Source organism: Trichosurus vulpecula, chromosome X, assembly GCF_011100635.1.
Source record: "Trichosurus vulpecula isolate mTriVul1 chromosome X, mTriVul1.pri, whole genome shotgun sequence".
Lineage (NCBI taxonomy): Eukaryota > Metazoa > Chordata > Mammalia > Diprotodontia > Phalangeridae > Trichosurus > Trichosurus vulpecula.
Window position 1 is genome coordinate 25,825,388 of NC_050582.1, and position 25,336 is coordinate 25,850,723.

A 25,336-nucleotide genomic window follows, 5' to 3' on the forward strand; every position below is an offset into this window, starting at 1 on the left:
AAGAGGGCTAGACTAGGCTGCAGAAGACCTGAATTTGGTATCTGATGTTTGTTAGGTTCAGGATTTTTTAAAAATGAAAATTTAACTCCCCCCACAAAAGATCTGGATTTGAGTCTTGCCTTTGTCCTGCTTGTTAGCAGTGTGACCTTTGATTAGTCCCTTCCCCTCTCTGAGCCTCAGCTTCCCCAACTGTGAAAGTAGGGACTGAATTAGCTGATTGCCAAGGGCCTCTCCAGCTCTAAATCCTCCGAGATAGTAGAAAGGTGAGGACATTGGAGTTGGGAGCCTTTGGTGCTAGTGGCCTGCTCTGCTACTTGGAAGCCACTTCCCCTACCTTTCTGGGCCTCAGTTTCTTCCTTTGTAAATGAGCAGATGCTGCTGTCACCCCTTAAGGTCTGTGCCCTTCCCCCTCCTTCCCCGCCCCCAGCCCTGGATCTGGCCTCCCTCTGGGGACAGTGAATGGTTTCCAACTGAAGGGTGTCTTAAAAACCATGATATCCCAAGAGCCTGAAGAGGCTTCTGGGATTCTGCTAGGCAATTCCACTCCCTCGTGAAGGTGGCCAACGAAGAATCTGCCGAACCCACTCCCCTCATCCTAATCTTTATGGTTCCATTTCTGTGGGATTTAAAGATTCTCCTTCATAACTGCAGCACAGATGTGACCATGGCACTCCCTTGCTCCATAAACTCCAGTGGCTCCCTGTTGTCTTCGGGACCAAAGACAAAGCCCTTAGCCAGATGTCTGAGGCCCCAGCCACCTTTGCAACCATGTCACACATGAGCTTAGAATGGCCGAGTTGGGCGGGGGCTTAGAGCACAGAACATTAGGACATAACGAGTTAGAAGAGACCTGAGGACACAGAATGGCTGGGTTGGCAGAGACCTGAGAACACACACAATATATATATATCACACCTGGCAGGAGCCTTAGAATAGAGAATGTTTAAGGTTGGAAGGACCATAGGATAATAGATTTAGAGTTGGAAGGGACCTTCTGGAAGAAAACCTCTAAGTCTTCTAATTCTTGCCATTTAACAGATGGGGAGACTGAGGCCCAGAGAGGTTTGGTAATCTTACCCAGGTACTGCTTTCCCCATCCTGTATGTACTCTTAGGACATGGGATGATTGTGTTGGAAAAGACTTTTGAGGTTCATTTGATCCACACTCTTTGTTTTACAGAATCTTCGCATCTCTGGAGTTGACAGAGACGTCAACGGCGAACGTCTAGCCCGATTTGCACCAGGCTGCGAGACCCAAGCCATTGTGTGGGAGGGAGCCTAAGCTCTCACGGCCTGTAAGTCAAGCAGCTTGGGTTAGACTTGGTGGAAGGGGGGGTTTGCAAAATGCTTTAATTACGTTACTTCATTTGAGACTCAGAACCACCCTGGGAGTTCAGTGCTCTTACCCAGTGCCCCACCATGTTGCTTGAGGACTTCCAATTCCCTATCACTGACAATAATCGTGAACCTAGCTAGAGACCCCAGCCTGGTTTTGTGTCTTATTTTTAAAAATTTACCACAACAACAATAATCACTGGCATTTCTATAATTCGTTAAGGTTTGCAAAGCACTCTACAAATATTATCTCATTTTACCCTCGCAACAACCTTGGGAGGGAAGGTGCTATTATTATTCTCATGTTACAGATGGGGAAACTGAGGCAGGCAAAGGTTAAGTGACTCACCCAGGGTCACACAGCTAGTGCATGTCTGAAGTGGGATTTGAACTCAGGTTTTCCTGACTCCAGTACTACTCTATCTATTGCCCCAGCTAGCTTTTGTAATATTATTTCATTTGGGCCTGACAAAAACCCTGGGAGGTAGGAACTATTATCCCTGTTTTACAAATGAGCAAACTGAGGCTGAGGAAAGCTGAATGACTTGCTCAGTGTCACACACGTAGCTAATGACTGAGGCTGGATTTGAACTCAGGACTTCCTGATTTTCAGTCCAGCAGTATCCACTGTGTCTGTTATCATATTGGAACTCATGTACAGCTTCTAACAGAAAAGACAAAGCATCGTTGGCAAATGGGCCCTTTCGGCCCTATCCCACAGTGGCCCCTTAATGGAAAGGCCTGACGCTCCCAAGGAGTTGGCTTTGTCACATCTTTGCTCCCCCTAGTTTGCCAAGACCTTGACAGAGTTTCTTCCAATGTGCTCTGAACGGCTTTTACTCCCATGGGATGGAATCATTAAGTAGAAATATCTTTAACCACGGGGTATGGAATGTCAACACTAGAGTGGCTATTAGGACAGAGAATGTTGTAACGCAGAGTAGCAGACCTGGGAGGGACCTTAACATAGGGCAAGAGCCAGAACATTGGCGCTGTAGCTGCTTAGAACGTGGAGGGGACTGTGGCCTGCGCAGCAGAGTTTGCAGGCCTAGAGTCAGGAAGACCTGAATTCCAATGTTGCCTCAGACTTTTAGTGGCTGTATGACCCTAGGGAAGTCCTTTGGCCTCCATTTGCCTTGGTTTCTTCATGTGCAAAATGAGGAGATGATAGCAACTACCTGACAGGGTTATTTTCTGGATAAAATGAGATCTTAATTATGAAACATAATCTCTTTGGAACATGGTAAGTACCACATAAATATTAGCTATCAGGGCCAGAAGGGATCTTAGAACAGAGTGTCAGAACTCGGAAAATGCTTAGGAACACCTAATATTGGTGCTAAAGGGAAGCTTAGAATATAGAATGTGGGAACAGAATATCAGAACTGGGAGAGCCTTAGAACATGGAATTTCTAAACTGGGCAGGTGCATAGAACCTGCCGAATAGAGTTATCAGGGCTGAAGTCAGGAAGACCTGAATTCCAGTGCAGCCTCAGACCCTAGGGAAGTCTTTTAACCTCAGTTTGACTCAGTTTCATCGTCTGCAAAATGGGGATAACATTAGCACCCACTTCACAGGGTTATTGTGAGGATTAAATGAGATGATAGTTGGAAAGCCCTTAGGTCAGTGCTTGGCACTTAGTAAGGGCTAGCTAAATGTTCGTTATCATTATCAGTAGCATCATCATCTTATGTCAGAGCTAGAATATAGTATGTCAGAATCGGGGAGGGGACTTTAGAACAAAGACTGTCATAGTTAGGAGTGACCTTAGAACACAGAATGGAAGAAATGGGGAGCATCTTAGAGCCTAGAACGTCAGAGCTTGGGAACTCCTTAGAACATTGATTGGCAGAGCTAGAGGGGTCCATAGAACGTTGAAACAGAAGGTGTAAGAGCTGGGCAGCCCATAGAACAAAGAACGTCAGGCCCACAAGGGATCTCAGAGCAGAGTGTTAGAACTTGGAAAGTGCTTTAGAACACTTAATGGCAGTGCTAGAGGAGAGCTTAGAATACAGAGAGTATCAGAGCTGAGGGACATTCCAGAACATGGGATGTCAGATCTGGGGAAGTGCTTAGTACATTGAGGAAACTCTGTGGCCTGGTCAATAGAGTTTGCAGGCCCAGAGTCAGGAAGACCTGAATTCCAATGCCGCTTCAGACCTTTAATGGCTGTATTACCCTGGGAGGCCCTTTAACCTCTACTGGCCTCAGTTTTATCATCTGCAAAATGCGAATACCAGTAGCACCTACATCCCAGAGTTATTCTGAAGATTGCCCCTAGGCCATTGCCTGCTACTTGGTGCGTGCTATGTAAACTTTACCTACTATCATTGCTTTGTTGTTGTTTGGTCATCTTCAGTCATGTCTGACCCTTTACAACATCTTCTGGGAGTTTTCTTGGCAAAGATACTACAGCTGTTTGCCATTTCCTTCTCCAGCTCATTTTACAGGTAAAGAAACTGAGACAAACAGGGTTAAGTGATTCGCCCAAGGTCACACAGCTAGCAAGTATCTGAGGTCAGATTGGAACTTAGGTCTTCCTGACTCCGGGCCTGATGTTCTATCCACTGTGCCACCTAGCTGCCCCCTATTATTATTATTATTATTAGCTGTTATTGTTATTTTGAACAGATTTGAGAGATAGTGGAGGATAGGGGCCTGTTGTGCACATGACTGAGTGTCATCATCATCGTCTTCATCATTATTATCATCATCATCCTCCATCAAATATCAGAGCTAGAGGGGAGCTTGGTATATAGAAATTTCAAACCAAGAATTTTGGAGCTTAGAGGTTCCTTAGAACAGAGAATATTAGTCCTGGAAGGGACCTTCAGACAAAGAATTTTGGAGCTTGGGAGCACCATAGAACATGGAATGTCAGAGATTGAGGACACCTTAGGATATATATTGTTGCAGTTGGGGAGGAGCTAAGAACATTGATGGTCAGAGTTAGAGGGGACCCTAGAATATAGAATGTTGAAACATACAGTGTCAGAGCTGAGAACGAACTTAGAACAGATAATTTCAGGACCGAAAGAGACCTTAGAACAAAGAATGTCAGAGTTGGGATGGACCTTAGATCACAGAATGTCAGAACTGAGGGGTACCTTAGAATACGGAGCATCAGATCTTGAGAGGTGCTTAGAACATTGAATGTCAAAATTTGGAGGTACTTTAGAACATGGAATATAAGAGCATGGAAGGTGCTTTGAACGCTGAATGCTAAATCTAGAGGAAACTAGAACACAGAGTATTGAATCACAGAGTGTCAGATTTGGGAGGACCTTAGAACAGAGAATGTTAAGACTGGGGAGGGGCACTTTAGAATATGGAATACAAAAGCTGGGGAGTTGTTTACAACATTCATCATCAGAGCAAGAGGGGACCTTAGTACATAGAATATTGAGCTATAGTGTTTAACTAGAATGTTAGGATTGGAAGGGACCTTAGAACATGGAATGTCAAAGCTGGGGAGCTGCTTAGAACATTGAATGTTAGAGGGAGGATGGATCTTAGAACATAGAATGTTGAAACAAAAAGTGACAGAGCTGGCAGGAACTTTTGATCAGAGAATTTCAGAGCCAAGAGAGCTGAGGGGTTGAGTACATTTTCTGTCAGTGCTGGGGGTGCAGCTTAGAACAGAATCTCTCTGAGCTGGGAGGCCTTAAAACAGGCAATGTAAAACATTAGAGCTGTAATCTAGGCCTTTTCATTTCCTATTCACATTCTTCTCACCATGGTTGGATGTGTTCACAATGAAATTCTAGGTTTTGTGGGCAGAAGCAATGAAAGTTTTGTGGCCAAATGAGACTTGGGTCAACCCAACAATCCTTTTTGAAGATTATTTCTCAGGAATCATGTGTGTGTGTGTGTGTGTGCGTGCGTGTGTGTTCACTCATTTGCGTGTTTCTGACACACACATTCATCCCCACACAGAGCTCCTTTCTCTCTGTACCTGAAGGGAAGCAGCAGCTTGCCCAGTTCCCAAGCTCAGATAGCTGTGTGATTATGGGCAAATAGGCACCCTGTTCAATACTCAGTTTCCTCATTGGTCAGATGAGAATAATTCCTGAATGGTTGTGAGGAAAGCTCTTTGCAAACCATGTATGTACATTTGCAGAATATTTACCTTGATAATCTTTTTTTTTTGAGAAGATTACCAGCAATGTGTGAGCACACATCCTCACATAGTCAGGGAGGCACCCCCAACTGAGCCCATTAACTAGAGAAAGTCAGTTTGCTGTGGCTCCCATATTTCAGGGCCTGAGGCAGTAGTGTGCTTTGGTAGAGAACACTTCTAAGAGAAATGGGCCTGGGTTCTAATCCCAGCTCAGCCACTAGCTTGAACAAGTCACTTCCCTTTATCTCTATAACACAAGGGTCACTGTGGAGAGGCAGCATGGGACCCTGGTACTTGCTGATTCAGAGATTTACTAGCTTTGTGAGCCTGTGCCTCGATTTCCTCACCTGTAAAATGAGGAGGATTGGCTTTAGTGGCCTCTAACGTCCTTCTCAGCTATAGATTGATGAGCCTATGATCACTGGGAAAGAGGAGAGCTAATGATGGGGAAAGAGGATTGTAATTAGCCTGACAATAATGAATCCCTAGTGGTTTTGTCAGTGGAACTGAGATGAAGAATTCTTCAATGCTGCCCTTTATTGCTTTCTTGTTGTGTGCAGAGCCCCATGTGGACTCTGGGGGAGCTACAAAGTTTTGGTAAGTCATGGTCCCAGCACTCATGGAGCTTACAGGCCAAGGGGAAGCTGGAACATATGTGTCAACTGTCACATATGTTACCTGCTAAGTACATCAGGGACATTCACAGCCAAGTCATAAGTGGGGACCAAGGGGAAAAGTTCTCCTGATCTGCTGACTAGATCAGGAAAGACTTTCTGGTGGGCTTTCAAGGATCAGGAGAAATTCCACCAGGGGAATGGGGACATGCCAAGAATGGCCTGAGTCCAAGGCACATCTTTGGACCTGGACTAGGCCAGTTTGGTTCTCATTCAAGACACAATGGAAAGATCTCTGATCCTGGGGTCAGAAGGGTTGAGTCCTAAGTCCTGGCTTTAAATGACCCCTTTCATGACCCTAGGCAGGCCATTTCACCTTCTCTTAGACTCAGTTTTCTCATCTGTAAGATGTGTTGGTCATAGTTTCATTCCCTACCTCACAGTGTAACTGAGCTAAAGAAAGCATTTTGGAGACTTTGAAGTGGAAATGGAAGTTGTCCTTTATCCCAGATTGGGACTCTCCAAGAAGGCCCCTGGAATTTGGGCACAACCTCATGCTGTCAGGTTGTATTTTGCCTTCTTTCTTAAGTGCTGGTGTGGCCTATCTGGAGGCCCCCATGGATCCTTAGGGATGGCAGTAGGAGGACATGGGACCTCGGTCAGCACCAGTTGGAGGCAGTGGTAGAGTGCTACAGAAGGGCTTGATCCCCAGCAACATAGGAGGACTGGCCACGGAAAAAAGAACAAGGCCGAGATCAGAGAAATGCCCAGGAGGGAATTGGCAGTCGGGCCTGACTAGAGGAGTTTGGGGCTCGAATTCCCCAGAACTCTCTCAATGGGAGTGGGGAAGGAGTGCACACTTGGACCTCCAGAATATCTTTCACACCCTTTCCTTCCCCTCTTCCCCCCCCCTCCATTCCAGTACGGCCCCTCACTAGCACCTTCCTGGACTACCGAAGGCAGCTCCTACTTGATCTTTTTGCCATTAGTCTCTTCACTGTTATACAGCTTTCAAAATCATCCGTCTTCCCCATCCATCACCTTCCACTCCACTGCTCAAAGACTGATTGTCAGTGGCTCCCAAATAAAGGCTATCAGATCCCCTCCACAATCTGGCCCCACTCTCCCTCAGCCTTATTTTAGGTTGCTCCTGCACTCTAGTCACATGATACTCCTTTCTGCCCTAGGAGATCTTCTACCTTGGTTCAAGATGTTCCCTATATTTGGCATGGCCTCCCTTTCCCTCCTTATCTGGGGACCTCCTCTTCCCCAGTTCAGTGATTTCCTTTTCCTTCAAACTTCACACAGCAGTTTGGTTTCTGTCTCTCTAATGCACTTATGGGTTATTGCATACGATGATGATAATGATAGTTCACATTTGGATAGCACATTAAGGCTTGCAAAGTGTTTTACTTAAATTTGGTTCTTATGACAACCCTGGGCAGTCAATGCTATTACACCCATTTTACAGATATTATAGTTATTGGTGTTTTATCCCCCTACTAGATTACAAATTCCATGAGGGCAAGTATTATGTTTTTATCTCAAATTGGTATCTTCTCCAGCACCTAGCATAGCTTAGGTTTCCTGTGTGTTCCTGGGATTCTGAGAAAAGACTGGGTGGGCTGGGGTGGAGAAGGCAGATAGGGAGTCTGGGAGGGAGGTAGGGTGATCACCTCTCCACTGGAGTCTTTGGGGGGAACGCTCCCCTCACTTTTTTGGGCAAACCCACACTCAGTCACACCTTTCCCACCCCCATATCCACCCCTGTCCCAGCCCCTTCCTCCTTAACCCCCTAATCCTGGCTGTACATTTTGAGCTCTAAAATGTCTCATCCTTCATCTTGAGCCTTACTACCTTGTTATCATGAAACTCAAGGTATCTCAGAGTTGGATAGACCCTCAAAGGCAGCTAGCTAGGCTAGCCATATACTAGGCTCAACTTCCCTCTAGAATGTGCTCACCAATGTGGTCTCCTAGCCTTTACCTGAACTCCAGTGACAAGGGAGTTCACTCAGCCATGAGGTGCAGCCTCTTCCATTGTTAGACTTCCGTCAGAAAGATCCTTATTAAACCCAGCCTGAATCTGCCTGTCTGTAGCTTCCACTCCTTCTTCTGGAGCCAAGCAAAACAAGTCTCCTTTTCAAAAGTCCTTGGGATCCATGATAACAGGGCTCCTGGACCTCTCCTCTGCTTGGTTTGTCCTCCAGTTTAAATTTTGCCAGTTTCTTCAACGAATCTTCATAAATAGTTTCAGGTCTTCTATCCATCCTGGTCACTCTCCTCTGGACCTGCTTCAGACTTATTTCTCCTAAAACATGGTGCCCAGAAGCGAACCCAGGAACTCTAGGCGAGGTCTCCTCAGGGCAGGGAATAGGCAGGACCATCTATTGCCTCCTTAGTCCTGGACAGTATTTCTCTCACAACGAAACCTTCTCTGATGGCCTGTTGCACTGTTCCCTTGTCGTCTACTCGAATCTCCAGATTTTTTCAGGCACGCTTCTAGGTAGTTGTGCCTCTTCAGGTTGATTTTTTGAACTTAAATAGAGAATGTTGCATTTATTCCTATGAAATTTCATCTTATTAGATTTGGGCTGGTGTTCTAGCATATTGTGATCTCTTTGGATCCTGACTGTCATTCAGTGTGTTAAGTATCTCCTGGCCTTTTTCTTCTCTATAGATCTGGTGAGTAGGCCATGTTTGTCTTCCTCCAAGTCGTTGATAAAGGTGTTTGATGGCACAGGGCCAAGGCCAGATCCTTCCAAGTTGACATTGAACCATTACTGACTAGATATTGGGTTCGACTATTTAACCAGGTCCACATCTCCCCTGATTGTACTGTCTTCTAAGCCTACATTCCTTTCTGAAGGAATAGTAGGAGGCTTTGTCAGGTGCTTTGCTGAAACCTAAGTAAACTTGATTCACAGCATTCTCCTGACCTACCAGGCTAGTGTCACAGGAGGAGATGAAATTAGTCTTAGAGAACCTGTTCTTGAAGCCACACAGCCTCCTTGTGACCTCTGTTTCTTCTTCTACATGTCCTCTAGCCATCCTTTTAATAATGCTTTCTAGACTTTTGCCAGAAATCAAAATCAAGCTCATTGGCAGGTGCTGTTCTCTCCTTTCTTTGCAAATCAGGACAATCTCGTGGCTTCCCTTCCATTCTCCACTATCTTTTAGAAATCATGACCAGGGGCTCAGCATTCACAGCCTCCAGTCCTTTCAGAACCTTTCAGAACCTTTGGCTAGGCCTGGCGCTTTGAACTTGTCCAGTGCAGCTAGATTGTGCTCTTCTATAATCTCCTTATTTATCTTGGGTAGTGCTTCCTTACTAGCTGCTTTTGTTCAGACTTTTCCAGTCTCCAGATCATTCTTCCTGTCAGAGAAAATGTGAGTAGTGTAAGAATTGAGTAGTTTTACCTTCTCAGTAGCATCTATTACCATTGTCCCATTCAGTCCGAGCAGTAGTCCTACTCCTATTAAAAATTCCCCTCTCCCCTCAATACCGTTTTAAAAAAATCAGCTTTTTTTTACTCTTAACTTCTTTTGCCAGCCTCAGCTCATTTTAAGTTGTAGTGCTCCTCACACTATTCTGACCTGACTGTTCCACACTCATGTTCATTCTGTACTACTTGGCCTTGCTTCCATCCTCTGTACATGGCTTTTAAAAATCGAAATTGTTTGATGAATTCCCTGTGCATCCACATCAGACTCTTTAGACAGCTCTCCAATTTCTTCTTCATTGGTATTGTTTTTTCTTTGCATCTACCCTCTCATTTTATTGGTGAGGAAACTGAGGCATAAGTTAAATGATTTGTTCAAGATTACATAGTGAACACTTTCCTCATTCTGGACACTATACTTCCAGTGGACTGTTATCTTCTGGTTTCCTTTTTTTCCCTCTTGTACACTAAGATTTCTTGTCTCAACACCTTCCCCCAGGGAACAAAGAAAATAAACATTCACACAAAGAAAAATCCACGGCTGTTTCTCTCAATGTTTGGTTCAGCTGCCCTCAGCCCGCTGTAGGTTCTCTTTGGATATTACTTGAGATGAAGACCTTTCTGTACAGGCATATCCCGCCTACCTTCACTAATTGGATTCTGAGAAAACAGTGTTAGGTGAAACAATGTTAGAGGGGGGCAGTTAGTTCCATAGCAACAGTGTTTATACTGATGAGCCAAGCAACACGGCAACAGTGAGCTGACTTGAGCTGCCTGATGCTCTGGGGAGTTAATGCTGCTATGGTTCAAGTCCTGGCTCAGATTCGCATCTTAGGCCATTGGCCAAATGATGCTACGGCAGGACATTGGGCTTTTAGGCTAAGCTTTGGATGTTATGATCCAGTGAAGCTGCTGCAAAGGAATGCTAGTTGGTGCAATGTAGAATCACCGAATCGAGAGGTGGGAGGGAACTAAGAGGCCATCTAGTCGAATCCTCTCATTTTGTAGATATGGAAACTCCTCTAGGTCCAAAGGAGGAAAGTGTCCTGCCACGATCAGAGACGAGCCAGGATTCGAGCCCAGTTCCTCTGATGCTAGATCTGGGTTCTTGCCACTGCCCTGAGCTCTCTCCAAATGTAGCCTATATCTGGTCTGTCCTTTCAGCAAATAGGATAAGGAAGAGGGTTCACAGAGGTTTACTATTCCACTGTCTCTGCTTCCCTCTCTGCCAAGGAGTCCGTCAAAGCTCTTCTTGGCTGGAGGTAGTAGCAGAGCTGGCCCACAGAAGAAAAGCTCAGGTGTACACAGCCTGCCTCTTTCCATCTTTTCCTCTCTCTTGCCTGTCTCCCTCCCCCCTCCTTTCTTGCGGTCTCACTCATACACACAGCCTTGATGGTCTATTGTCACATGCTAGCAACATGAAAACGTGGACAAGGACTCCTGCTTTCCTCTGTCCGCTTGTTGCCACTCTGCAGAATGCTTCCTGAGGTCCATGAGCAGGAAGGGGGGTTGGGAAGTTGGGGAAGATTGGCTTCTGCTCCAAGTCTCTTTTCCAATCCCCCTTTTCCAGTAAAAAGCCCTTTCCTTGGTAGATGTTCTGAGCTTCTCATATGCCTGGGCTGCCTCACCAGCACCCCATGCTTTCCATCTTCCCCTTTCCCAATTCAAAATGTATCTGTCCTATCTCTCATTCCATCAGGGCCCTCCTAGTCTAGGACATGGACTAATTCAAGCTAAAGGCTCACTGGGTTCAAAAAGTCTTGGAATAAGTCACCTTCCACATACAATTTGCATTTTAATAAGGTAATTCAGAGCCTTAACCCAGGGATGGGGAATGTGTGGCCTCTGGGCTACATCTGCTCCTTGGCTTAATCTCCTCAGACCCAAAGGGCAAGTACCTATTGTAAAAACAACCCAACTTTGAAAGTCTTCAGTGGCAATGCCATAGGAGCTCCCCACATGGGGATGACACTTTGTGAGAGCAGACAGCTTATCTCCTCTATAGGATACCAGACAACCCTTTCAACTTTGCTGAGCAGGAAGATGGAGTTTTCTTCTTTGAAGATGAATTTGGAAGCATCCTGCTTGCAAATGTTAGGTAGAATCAACACAACTTCTCCTAAGATGTGAGCAATGTTTACTCGTCTTTTTTTTAGACTAGACCAGGGCTCTTCACCTTTGCTTTGTCATGGACTCCATCTGGTGAAGCCTTCTCAGAATCACATTTGTAAATACAGAAAATAGTATACACAAGATTACAAAAGAAACCAATTAGATTCAAGTTCTCAAACGTTGGAAAACTACCCATGGACCCCAAGTTAAGAATCCCTGGTTGTTAAAGGAAATGAGGTAGATAATTGCCTTTCATCGGGCAGTCACCTGGTCTCTCATGTCCCCCAGGATCTTCTCTGACTCTTCCCTTGAGACCCAGGTAGTGACCAGGTCTTGACAATTCTAACTTCTCAGCATCTCTCAGGTTTCTCCTGAGATTTCTAGAATTCCCACTCCCTGCAGAGAGCTCCCCCCTCCCCCTTATCTTTAATGATCTTCCTTTTCTCTCAGGCCAGACTTTGTTTGCTCCTCTTCAAAGCATTTATCACAGTCATTTGGGATATACTAGTTAACCTGGCAGCTAAGGGGCACTGCAGTGGGTAGAGTGCCAGGCCTGTCAGGAAAACTCTTCTTCCTGAGTTCAGATCTGGCCTCAGACACTTACTAGCTGTGTGACCTCAAGCAAGTCACTCCACCCTGTTTGCCTCAGTTTCCTCATCTGTAAAATGTGCTAGAGAAGGAAATGGCAAACCACTTCAGTATCTTTGCCAAGAAGCCCCCCCCCCCCAAAAAAAAAGCATCATGAAGAGTGAGACATGATGGAAAATGATTAAACAGTAATACCAAAAACGAAGTTAATGGGTGTTGGTGTCTTAAGCCCCTTCCTTCCAGACATGGGGGCCGGGGCCAGGCCTCATCTGAGCTCTGAGTCTTCTCAAGCAGCCAAGACAGGGTTCTGTACGCAGACGGTGCTTAATTGCTATTTTCAGCTGTTATCCTTAGGCAAACATTGAGGGCATGCTTCGGCTACCAGGGAGTAGTTATTGAATAGAGACTTGTGTTCCATGTTCTTGATTTCGTTTGTTTTACATTTCTCTCTCCCTCTTATTTTTTGCTTTGGTTGCTGGTGATATTTTAACCTATAGACCTATGGCCTTTCCAAAGATTCCCTCCCCTGCATGAAAGGAATTATGATAGAGCACAGAGGGTCCTGGATTTTCTTTCTTTTTTTAAAATTTTTTTGGAAAATGAATTTGAATCCCAACTTGCTGCTTTCTGTGTGGCCTTGGACATATCACTTTCTCTTGGCTTTATTTCGTGCTCTTGAAAATGAGGGAGTTGGACCAAGATGATGTGTAAGGTCCCTAGGTCTGATGGGCCCATGATCCTCAGTATCTCTGTATGGGCAGCTACTTCCTCCACCTACGTAGCTCAAAGTTCACGGGTCTAGGTCTGGAAGGAACCTCTGAGGCCATCTGGTACAATGACTTCATTTTACAGAGGGGGAACTGATCCTCCTTGTGGTATAGTGACTTGTCCAAGGTCACATGTGGCATCCTAGATCTAGAGCTGGAAAGGACAGACCTCAGAAGTGAATTCCAACTCTCTTCTTTTACCAATGAGAAACCTGAGGCCCAGGGTGGTTAGGTCACATGGATAGGAAACACCAGAGATAAGATTTGAACTCAGGTCCTCTGACTTAAGAGGCAGTGCTCTTTCTATATCTGCATTTTCCCGTAGTGCTCAGGTAAAGACAGCCCTCAGCCCTAAGAAGATAATCTGGGATCAGTCTCATGCTGTCCAGCACCTAGGGAAGTGCTTGACACTGAAGGGCCTACGGCATTGGCAGGGTGGCTCAGCTTAGTGCTGGTCTTCAGGGATGCTCTTTGGATCCCCTAGTACGGCCCAGGGAGGGGGGGCCAAGTCTGGCAGTGATGACAGCCCAGTCACCATCTGGAGGGTGTGGCTGGGCTCCCAGTGGGGGCCTGGGCCTGTCAGTGACGAGCGCCAGCTTTGATGCGTCTGGGTATTTATACAATGCCACCTCACTTTCCCTGGGCTCAGTTGATTTGGAAACTGTGATTAAAGATAACAGTGGGAAAGACAAAACCAACCTTCTCCTGCGTTGGCTACAAAGGCCAATTGCAATTACATCACTTGAATGTAGTTAGAATCCATTTTCCTCCGTGAAGCTCCCGCAAGAATGCCCAGGAGTAATTAAGACAGGCTGGCTGGTGGCGGAAGAGTGTTTGAGGCAATTAGCAAAAATGTAACAAATGTAGATGGAAATCAAGTCTACATCCCCCAGCATTTCCAAGTATAAACTGGGTAATCTGTGTTCCACATTCCCCAAAGGAAATCAGTCCCAAAACCTGGAGCCCGGCCCCCAACCCATGGCAGGGGACGCAGGAGAATTGTTTTGCAAGGAGATCAACAAGTATTAGAAACCTGGAATCTCCAAATTGGAGGAGACAGATTTTCAAGGTTATCTAATCTCCCTGAAGCTGGAAGTGTCCCTTATAAAAAGTCAACCTAACCCTGGTTGAACACCTCCAAGGATAGGGAACACTGTGCTAGGCACTTTGCAGGAGGTACAGAGGATTAGGTGTTAGAGGCCCTGCCCTTGGAATGATTGTAATGTAATTGAGAGGCAGGATAACATAGTGAAAAGAACCCCGGATTTTGAATCTAAAGACCTACGTTAGCTTGGAAAAGAAGGGAGTAAGCAGTGGACATGGCTGCTATTTTCAAGTATTTTCAGAGCCATCATATGAAAGAGGGATTATTTATTCTGCTTGACCTCAAAGGTCAGAATGAGGAGTAGTGGATGGAAGCTGCAGAGAGGTTGATTTAGGTTCAGTGTAAGGAACAATTTACCCACAATTTGAGCTGTCCCAAAGTGGAATGGACTAACTCATTAGGTAGTGAGTTCCACATCACTGGAGGTAGTCAAATGGAAATTGGATGATCTCTCAGGAAGTATGTTGCCAGGGCTTTTCTTGTTCAGGTACAGTATAGAGTAAATGGTCTCTGAGATCTCTTCCAACTCTTGAGATTTTGTGAATCCCAGGTCTCCCTACCAAACTGTGACCCTGGTACAAGTCACTTTCCCTCTCTGGGTCTCAGTTTTCCTCTCTAAATTGTGTGTGTGTGTGTATGTGTGTGTATATGTGTGTGTATATGTGTGTGTGGTGTGTGTGTGTGTGTGTGTGTGTGTGTGTGTGTGTGTGTGGTATGTCGGGGAGGGTTGGGCTCAATCTCTAGGATCACTTCAAACCTGGTGAGCCTATAAATCAGGTCAAACTATGGCCTGCAGCCTGTTTTTGTACAGCTACCAGCTATGAATGGTTTTTACATTTGTGAATAAAGTTTTATTGTATTGGGGGCAGTACACAAACAGGCTGGCGGGCAGGATTTGGCCCCACTATAGTTTGCCGACCCTGCCACAAATCAGAGCAAAGAACAGAGGACGTTATTATATCCTTGTTCAGCTTGCCTAGCACTAACCACAAAGACAAGGGAATTTCAGGGAAAGGAAAGATGCTACATAAGGGTAGGAGTAGTCAGAGCAAGCTTCCTGGAGGAGATAGGATTTGAGTTGGGCCTTGGAGAATGGGTTTGATTTTGATGGGCCAAGGAGAGATGGTAGAGTCAGTAAGAGGAAGGTGACATCGTGGTGTTTGAGGAAGATTCTTCTGGCCGGGGTGTGCAAGATTGGTCAGAGGGGAGCGGAGACAGGCCTGATGTGAGAGACATTGCAGAGGAGGAAAAGAAAAGAGTACAGACGGCCACGGCTTCCTCAGCCCTGCAAAAGCCCGGCACACATTGATGATCTTGGTAAAGAGCAGGCCTCTCCTTTTCTCTGGCTCTGCGTCGGCTTGTCTGTCTGTCTCCTTCTGTCCCTCATTCCCTTGCCATCTGCACTATGACACAGAGGTGGAGCCAATGGGAGCTCCCAACCCCTGGCTGTCTTCTTTCTCTCCCTCTCCCCCACTCTGTCATACACAAACACACTCACACAGGAAAGCAAAGCAGAATGGGCAGATTGGTTTTCCGAGGGAACAAAGTGGAACAGCTGGCAAGGTTTGAGGAGAGAGAGAAGAGGTGCACAAGGGAACACGGGTTGGTGAGGGGGGGGTGCCGGGCGCCGGAAGCGGCCCCCACTACTTTGTTGTGCTGACAGCAGAGAGGCAGGAAGGGATTGGCAAGCTTCTCCACTGCTAGCTCCTGAGGCTGGGCTGCTGCTGCTACCACCATAGGCAGGGCAAACCTCAGCAAAGATTCTGGCCAAAGACATGAGCACTCCAACTTGGAGACTCTGCTGGCTTGGTGGAGGGGAATCTCAAATTCTCATCCCCCCAACTTGCTGGGCAACCAGTGGCCAATCCTGTCCCTGTCTGGTAAACAGAAATGGCAACTCCCATGATGGATAGGCAGAAGGTGGAATGTGTCAGTGGGAAAGACACACTCAGGCCTCAGTCACTCTCCTGTGTACTGGCACATGGTGGCTAGTCCTATTTTACAGGTAAGGAAACAAGCTCAGTAAATTTAAGTGACTTGCCCAGGGCCATACAGCTGCTAAGTGTTGGAGCCAGAATTTCATCCCAAACCCATGTTCTTTCTACTCTGACATGTTTCGATCGCCAGCGTTACCAGAGTCCCTTTTCTGGATCGGTCTCTGTAAGTGATTCTCTGATGTCATAAATTCTGGCCTCCCATTCCAGTTCTCTCTTGGCCCCCTTATTTAGGGATGGGATTTCAAGGGTAACCTCAGTTGGCATCATTCAGATAGGCAGCTCAAGGCTGGGTCTGAAGCAATATGAACTGTGCCCTGCAACTAACTGGGACCCCCACTGAATTCTCCCAAGTCCTACCAGGATGTTGTTCAGGGAGGAAGGGGCCCAGAACCAAATGCCACAGGCACCCAGCTGCAACCCAATTCCCAGTTTTAGCTTGTCTCTTGCCAGTGGGCACTCTATTGCCTCACCAAATACCACCCCCCGCCAATCAAGCATGGGCTGATCAAATCTATGAAACAGACCTCCAGGCTTTCCAGAATCCACCTCCCTTGAATGCCACAGTAGAAGCAGAAGTGGGAGTGCTGTTGAAACGAGCTTGATCAGCTGGTTGTGCCAGCCTGAGAGCATTTGGAGGCTGGTTCCCCTGAACAGCAGGAGATAGCACCTGCGTTCCTAACTTGCTGCAACTCGGGATGGAACTAGACAGCACAGGCTTGGTGCAGTGGAGAGAGCTCTCCAGCTGGGATTAAAGATCTGAGTTCCAATCTTGGCCCTGCTACTTAAGATCTTAGTGACCTTAGGGAGGTAATTTCCTCTCTCTGGGCTTCTGTAAATGATGATCTCTAAGGTCCCTTTCTGCTTTAAGTCCTCCCTATATCATATCCCCAACCTGACCCCCTGAGCTTCACTGGGCCAACTTACTCTGTGGCTGGATTTTCCTTAGTCCTTGTCCTTGTTTGTGCTCTCCGGGTCTTGATTGTCAGACTCTGCCTCTCCACCCCAGCCTCCCTCTCTCCTCCCCCCAATGTCTCTCCTCTAGACAGGTTTCTCAGTATGATACATTCCTCAAAAGATGCTCCCCTGGCTTGGCTGTCCATCACCCTGTGGCGATATAGCTATGGCTGTGCTCCAGCCATCTGTAACAGAGTTGAGCAGGCTTTTGGTGAATCTGATCAAAGTAGACAATCCATCTGGATGATTCAGCATAAATGATTGGGAAAGTCACTTTCCCATGTTGGGCCTCACTTTCCTATCTGTAGAATAGGGAACTTGGACTACATAGTCCCTAGGTCCCTTCAGTTCAATTCAACAAACAGTGATAACACACTTGGTATGTGTGTCATGCTAGGTGTTGGGGCTACAAAGGCAAAAATGAAGCATGTCCTAAATCTCAGGACTCAGTTTCCCTTTCCCCAGCTGTTCTTTTTTTTTTTTTTTTTGCTATTTGGTTCTCATTTGCCTAGATAAGTGAATCAGCTGTACAGTGTCCCTGGTTTGGTGGTGTAGATGCTTTTTGCCTAGAGGCAGAATGATGAACCACATGACCTCTCCAGGGCTTTCCTGGTCCTTTGGTGACTTAGAAGAAAATGGGCCTTTTCATTTATTTATTTCTATCCATTGTCCTTTATAGAAGTCAGAGAAAGGAAGGAAGGCCCCAGCTAAGTCTAGTCTGAGGCCTCCTGCTTTCATGTTGCCACAGCCCCAACCTGGGGCTCAGCTCCATTCAGCATCAGTTCAGTTCAATTGACCAGGCCAGTGTTGTGCTATCCCCAGTACTTATGCAAGCCACAGGGAAGACTCAGCCCTTGCCCATGAGGAGTTCACAGTCTAGTGGGAGAGACAAACTCTGCATATGGAGTAGGGCAATATTAATACAAGACAGTGTACAAGCAAGTGAGTGTCAAAATGATCTGAAAGTGGTAAAGGTCTTTGAGGCCTGAGTCACTGCAGACTCCAGTAATACCTCAAGGGCTGGTAGGACTAAGATCAGTGGCTAGGAGGCTAGCTGCACACTTCTGGCAGGGAGGATGGAATGAGGCAAGTGGTAGTGTGGTCCTTTGGGAGGAACACTGGACTTGGTTGGAGTCAGGATAAGCCTGGTGTCTAGTGAATGTTAAATACTGATTGCTTGATTGAAACCTGGGTTGCAGTCTGGGCTCTGCCACTGTCACATTGGAAGTCACTCCCTATCTCTGAGCCTCAATTTCCTTTTCTGACATGAGATGGTTGCACTAGATGGTCTCTAGGGGCCCTTCCCACACAGACATTCTCTCTTCTATCGCATCTAGTCCTACCATCTCATTTTCCAGATGTTGGTCTGCCCTGAGTAGAAACCAACTTTTGAAAAGACATTTTTAACCTTCAGCACTCTATTTCTAGTGCCACAAAATCCAGTCTGGAGCCTGAGCTAAGAAACAGGAAACTGAGGTAGCTGCATGAGTCATCTCCAGCAGAGATTGGTCGGCTAGATCTCTCCTGCAGGCTTCGTCTGGGCTGGAGGACCCTAGCATTTGTGGAAGTGCCATCAGGTTAACATGGAGGCTTCAGGTGCCTCTGAAAAGCAATTAAGGAAGTGTCAGGGGTCAGGCTCAACAAAAGAATCGGCACAAAAAGACTACAAACGAAAAGGAAATTGCAAGGAGACAGGCCAGAGAAGAATATTGAAGTAGCGGTCCGCTTTAGGCTGCTCGGAGACGCCAGAAGCTCTATATTGTTGGGAAAAAAATCACTCTCTCCGTGTTCCTCCCTCCCCCTAGATGTAACTTTCTAAATATGGCCCTGAACCTGCAGTGTGGAAAAGATTCAGCTTTGGCTTTGGCTTTGAAGAATTCAGCCATTTTCTCACTGAAATTGGGAGCCAGGGTTCAGATGGGCCTGAAAAGTAGTAGCTGTGTGATTGGGGGCAATCTCTGGGTCTCAGGCTCTTCATCTGCAAAATGGAGGTAATTCTCCTGGCAATCCCTCTCTCCAATTTAGTCTGTTCTGTACCCACTCTGGGCACAACCCTGTGGTAGGCAGTGGGGATACAAAAACAATCCAGAAGCCTATTTTCCTGATCTCAAGGAGCTTCCATGACAACAGGTAAATAGATAGCTGCCTGAAGATTAATCTGAGGAAAACAATCAAAACAATCAGTTGAGGTGTGAAGGGGAATCAGGAAAGGCCTCATCCCACTGGAGATGGCCCATGAGCTGAGCATTATGGGAGCTTGAGATCTTAGAATCTTAGATCTCCCTTTCAGAGGTAGAAGTGAGGATGAGGGAGAGCAGGTAGGCAAGGTATGGGGATATATGTTGGGGGTACAGAGAATGAAAAGAAGAGGCCTGTAGGCAGGGTCTTGAGCAGGAATGTTGGGAGGAAGATACCACTTAAAGTCCATTGAAGGGCCTATGGCGAATGATTGTAGACGTGATATTTGCTAAGATTTGGGTTGGATTTTGGGTTTGGGCCTGGAGTTGGAAGGGATTTTGCAGGGCCACCTCCCTCATTTTGCAGATGAGGAAACTGATATCCAGAGTGGAGAAGTAACTTGCCCAAGGTCGAGTACACCAGGTGGCTGCTGAGCTCCTTTCAGGCTGCCAAGATCTCTTCCAGTTTCTGGATTCTCGGATTCTCAAATAGGATTTTCAGGAAGAAGGGCCCTTATTGCAACCCTCCTAGTTTACAGAGAAAAACAGAAAATCCATTGTTCTTTATAGAAAATGGAGGGAAGTCAAGGGCAAGGAAGCACCTTGGCCAAGCTAGTATGGCCAGTCAGTAGCTTAGCCAGAATTTGAACCATCCTGCTTGACTAGACCTTCTTAGCAACAAATCATGTTATGGGCCTAGATTGTCATGGGCCTAGACTGTCACGGGCCTAGACATGTCATGGGCCTAGACATATCATGGGCCTAGACTATGGCTTCTTCAGACACAAGGAGCACCAAAGAGCAAGTCCAAATGGTTTTCTTTGTACTGGTATTCAATTGCATTGACTGTTTCTCAGAACGAGCTCCACCTACCTAGAGAGGCAAATCACCATTCCCTGTTCAGATGACAGCCACGTGCAGCTGGGCCAGGCTTCCCAGAGTCCAGAGCACAGACACAAGCATTTCCAAGATCTTGGAAAATGTGGAGGGAAGGCCTCCAACATCTTTGGCCACAGTAACATGTGGAGTGAGAGGATGGCGGTTAGGATTCTAACCTCTGCTACCTCCTTGAGTCCTCTGAGCCACACTTTCCCCATCTGAAAAATCCTGCCACAATCACTTATTTCTAGTTTTCTTTCTAAAGAGAGTGCCTCATGTGTTCCTGGCCTCATTTCTCAGCCATATCTGAAACCTTCTGTTCTTCCTTGACATAGAGATTGGGCCTCAGATCGTTTGTCATTACAGCGAGTGCCTCAAAATGAGGTATCTTCTACAAATAAAGCTGAAAGTGATCCATGGGGCCTTGAGAGGTCACCTCCTCCTTTGGTTTTCCCTTTGCTAGATGATCTCCAAGGGCCTTTATGTCACTAAGTCCCTGGATCCTCACATACTCCTACCCATCACTAGGATGCCTACATGTCTCCAGGAGCAGGGATGACCTACCCTCAGCCATTCTTACTGTGTCCCAGGTTCCTTTGTGGCACTGTCTCTGCATAGGTACTGGGCTGAGTCATGGTCCCTAGACTCTGGGCCACTGGGAATTAGTCAGTGACCTGCGACCAACAGAGAGCAGCACTAACCTGGCTAGCTGACCCCTCTCATTCATGACTGGCAGTTGAGGGATGCCAGCTAGCCAGCAAGGATGGGCAAGACCACAGCACTTCAATACTAGTCCTTTAACAGGGGGCATCTAGTCAGTGAGGGAGATACTAGGCAACAGAAACTCAGGCTTGGCAGGGTGAGAGTGAACAGAAAGGCAGAGGCTGGGATTTGAGGATGTCATCTAAGCCAAATGGGGAAACAGAGTACATGGAAGCCCCTGAGCTTGTCAAGGATAGACCTTAGCACAGGGTCAGAGACAGCCACATTGGGTGGCTAGGGACTATTTCCCCAGTAGCTTGGGTTAGAGGTAAATTTTAGGCTACTGAGGCTGAGGAAAAGGGGTTGCTATGCTTCCTTTGAGTTCTTAAAGGGCCAGTGCCTTACCAGAGCCTGGATATGCCAACAGGTGTCAGATGCTGGAGCCCTCTGGGAACTGGCATCTGTAGCTCATTTTGAATTTGAAAGGGCCAGTGGAAATAACACTTATGTACTAGACCAGAGGATTCTTTACCTTTGTTGTATCCTGGACCCTTTGGGCAGACTGGTAAAGTTTGTTGGCCTTTTCTCAGAATAATGTATTTTGTGCTTGTTGTTCAGTCATTTCAATCTTGTCCGACTCTTGGTGACCCCATTTGGGGTTTTCTTGGCAAAGATGCTAGAGTGGCTTGCCATTTCCTTCTCCAGCTCATTTGACAGATGAGGAAACTGAGGCACACAGGGTGAAGTGGCTTGCCAGGGGGCAAGTATGAGGTCAGATTGAACTCAGGTCTTCCTGACTCTAGGCTAATACTCTGTCCACTGCTCCACCTAGCTGCCCCATAATATTTGTAAAGGCACACAAGAAAATACATAGGCATATAAGGAATATAGGCATATAGGCATATAAAAGAAACCTATTGTATTGACATACAATTTTAAAAGTATTAAAAAAACAACAAGGTCACAGACCCCATGGTAAGCACCCCTGGGGGTAGGGAATAGGGTGAAGCAAATAGTCTGGGAAAGGAGAAAATCCCATTCCTATCGGCTTTGCCACTGTACCCTAAGGACCACTGGGCCTTTCCATCTGACTCCCAGATGAAATCTCCTTCATTTGAGGGTCAGCTCTGTGAGGGTGACAACTGTCTTGCTTTTCTGTTTGTGTCTCCAGTGCTTTGCACATAGTAAGCACTTAATAACTGGTCATTCATTCATTCTAAAGTCCCTTCCTACTTTGACATTCTGTGCTCTGTGTCTCTTTTGAATGTACGTATTCTTTTTTTCAATCTTGTTTTTCAATTACATGTAAAAACAGTTTTTAACATTCGCTTTTTAAAATTTTAAATTCCAAATTCTTTCCTATTCTCTCTCTCCTTCCCCCTCATGGAGAAAACAAGCAATTTGATATAAGTTGTACATGTGCAATCATGCAAAACATAATTTTCATGTTAATCATATTGTGAAAGAAAACACAGACACCCCTCCCCCCACCAAATCGAGAAAAGTAAAGTTTAAAAAAGTGTACTTCAATCTGTATTCAGACTCCATCAGTTGTTTCTCTGGAGGTGGAAAGCATTTTTCATCACAAGTCCTTCAGAATTGTCTTAGATTATTATATTGCTGAGAATACCCAAGTCATTCACAATTGATCATCGTATAATTTTGCTGTTACTATGTACAATGTTTTCCTGGTTCTGCTCTCTTCACTTTGCATCAGTTCATGTCTTCCCAGGTTTTCTGAGAGCATCCTGCTCATCATTTCTTATAGCACAATAGTATTCCATCACAATCATATACCACAACTTGTTTAGCCAGTCCCCAATTGATGGGCATCCCCTCAATTTCCAGTTCTTTGCCACCACAAAAACAACTGCTATAAGTAGAACACTGGCCCTGGAGTCAGGAGGACCTGAGTTCAAATCCAGCCTCAGACACTTGACACACCAGTTGTGTGACCTTGGGCAAGTCACTTAACCCCAATTGCCCTGCCTTTCCCCGCCCCCCCCAAAAAGAAAAAGAGCTGCTATAAATGTTTTTGTAAATATAAGTCCTTTTCCTTTTTTTCTTTCTTTGGGATAAATACCTAGTAGTGGTATTGCTAGGTCAAAGGGTACGCACAGTTTTATAGCCCTTTTGGCATAGTTCCAAAGTGCTTTCCAGAACAATAGTGCATTATTGTCCTCATTTTCCCACATCCCTTCCAACCTTTTGTCGTATTAGCCAAGGTATAAGGTGGTACCTCAGAGTTGTTTTAATGTACATTTCTCTAATCAATAATGATTTAGAGCATTTTTTATATGGCTACAGATAGCTTTGATTTCTTCATCTGAAAATCTCCTGTTCATATCCTTTGGCCATTTATCAGTTTGGGAATGATTTGTATTCTTATAAATTTCACTCGGTTTTCTATATATTTGAGAGACGAGGCCTTTATCAGAGAAACTTGCTGTAAACTTCTCCCCCGCCCCCTCTCAGTTTTCTGCTTTCCTTCTAATCTTGGTTGCATTGGTTTTGTTTTTGCAAAACCTTTTTAATTTAATGTAATCAAAATTATGCATGTGATATCCTGTCATTCTCTCTATCTTGTTTGCTCATAAATTCTTCCCTTAGCCATAGATCTGACAGGTAAACTATTCTATGCTCCCTGAATTTGCTTATGGCATTGCTCTTTATTTCTAAATCATGTACTCATTTCGATTTTATCATGGTATACGGAGTGAGATGTTGGTCTATACCTAGTTTCTACCAAAGTGCTTTCTAGTTTTCCCAGCAGTTTTTTCAAATACTGAGTTTTTGTACAAGAAAGCTTAGATCTTTGGGTTTGTCAAACACTAGATTACTGTGGTCATTTACTGCTGTGTTTGTTGTTGTTGAGTTGATTTCAGTTGCGTCTGACTCTTTGTGACCCTATTTGGGGTGTTCTTGGCAAAGATATTGGAGGAGTTTGCCATTTCCTTCTCCAGCTCATTTTACAGATGAAGAAACTAAGGTAAACTGAGGGTTAAGTGACTTGTCCAAGGTCACACAGCTAGTAAGTGTCTGAGGCTGGACTGGAACTCAGGAAGATGAGTGTTCCTGACTCCAGGCTTTGTGCTCTATTCACTTTGCCACCTAGGTGCCAAATAATCGAATAGTGTGTTCTTGTCCCAAAAGCTTGGATCTTTGGGTTTTTCAAATGCTAGATTACTGTGGTCATTTACTACTGTATATTGTTTACCTAATCTATTCCACTCATCTGCCACTCTATTTCTTAACCAGTACCAGATTATTTTGATGTTTACTGCTTTGTAGTGTAGTTTAAAATCTGGTATTGCTAGGCCACTTTCCTTCACATTTTTTTCATTGATTTCCTTGACATTCTTGACCTTTTGTTCTTCCAGATGAATTTTATTTTTTCTAGCTCTATAAAATAATTTGATTGGCATGGCAATGGATAATTAAATTATTTTAGGTAGAGTTGTCATTTTTATTATATTGGCTTGGCCTACCTGTAAGCAATTAACATTTTTCCAATTGTTTAGATCTGTCTTTATTTGTGTGAAAAGTGTTTTTAGTTGTGTTCGTATAGTTCCTGGGTTTGTCTTGGCAGGTAGACTTTCAAATATTTTATATTGTCTACAGTTATTTTAAATGAAATTTTTCTTTCTATTTCTTGCTGCTGGATTTTGTTGGTAATATATAGCAATGCTGATGATTTATGAAGGTTTATTTTATATCCTACAATTTTGCTAAAGTTGTTAATTATTTCAACTAGTTTTTGAATTGATTCTTTAGGATTCTCCAACATCATATCATCCGCAAACAGTGATCATTTTTTTCCTCATTGTCTATTCTAATTCTTTCGATTTCTTTTTCTTCTCTTATTATATGTTATGTATCTTTTAATAATTATTGTTATTCTCTTTTTATAGCTAACATTTTTAGTACAAAATTGAGTGATATTTGTGATAATGGGCATCCTTGCTTCACTCTTGATCTTATTGGGAAGGCTTCTAGCTTATCCCTATTACAGATAATGCTTGCTCATGGTTTTAGATAGATACTATTTATCATTTTTTCCAATTGCATGTGAACGCGATTTTTGAGTTTTAAATTTTCTCTGTCCCTTCTTGCCCCCCTCCCTAAAAAGATAAGAATTTTAAATAGGTTATATATATGCAATTATGCTACTTATCATTTTAAGGAAAGCTCCATTTATTCCTATGCTTTCTAGTGTTTTTAATAGGAATAAGTGATATATTTTGTCAAAATCTTTTTTTACAGCTATTAAGATAATCATATGATTTTTGTTATTGATATGGTCAATTATGCTGATAGTTTTCCTAATGCTGAACCAGCCATGCATTCCTAGTATATCCCACCTGGTCATATATGATCTTTATGATATATTGCTGTAATCTTGTTGCTAGTATTTTATTTAAAATTTTTGCATTAATATTCATTAGGGAAATTGCTCTATTGTTTTCTTTCTCTGTTTTTGCTCTTCCTGATTTAGGTATCAGCACCATATTTATGTCATAAAAGGAATTTGGTAGGACTCCTT

General features: G+C 44.8%; 1 protein-coding gene across 1 annotated transcript in view; it reads left to right on the top strand.

The window, feature by feature from the left end:
- The first annotated feature begins 1,192 nt into the window (after positions 1 to 1,192).
- The window catches only part of NEXMIF (neurite extension and migration factor), an 84,386-nt gene continuing 60,242 nt past the window's right edge, over positions 1,193 to 25,336 (top strand). The window contains exon 1 of the mRNA XM_036740216.1: positions 1,193 to 1,295. The gene's annotated coding sequence lies outside the window, so the exon portion shown is untranslated. The remainder of the gene's footprint in view (positions 1,296 to 25,336) is intronic.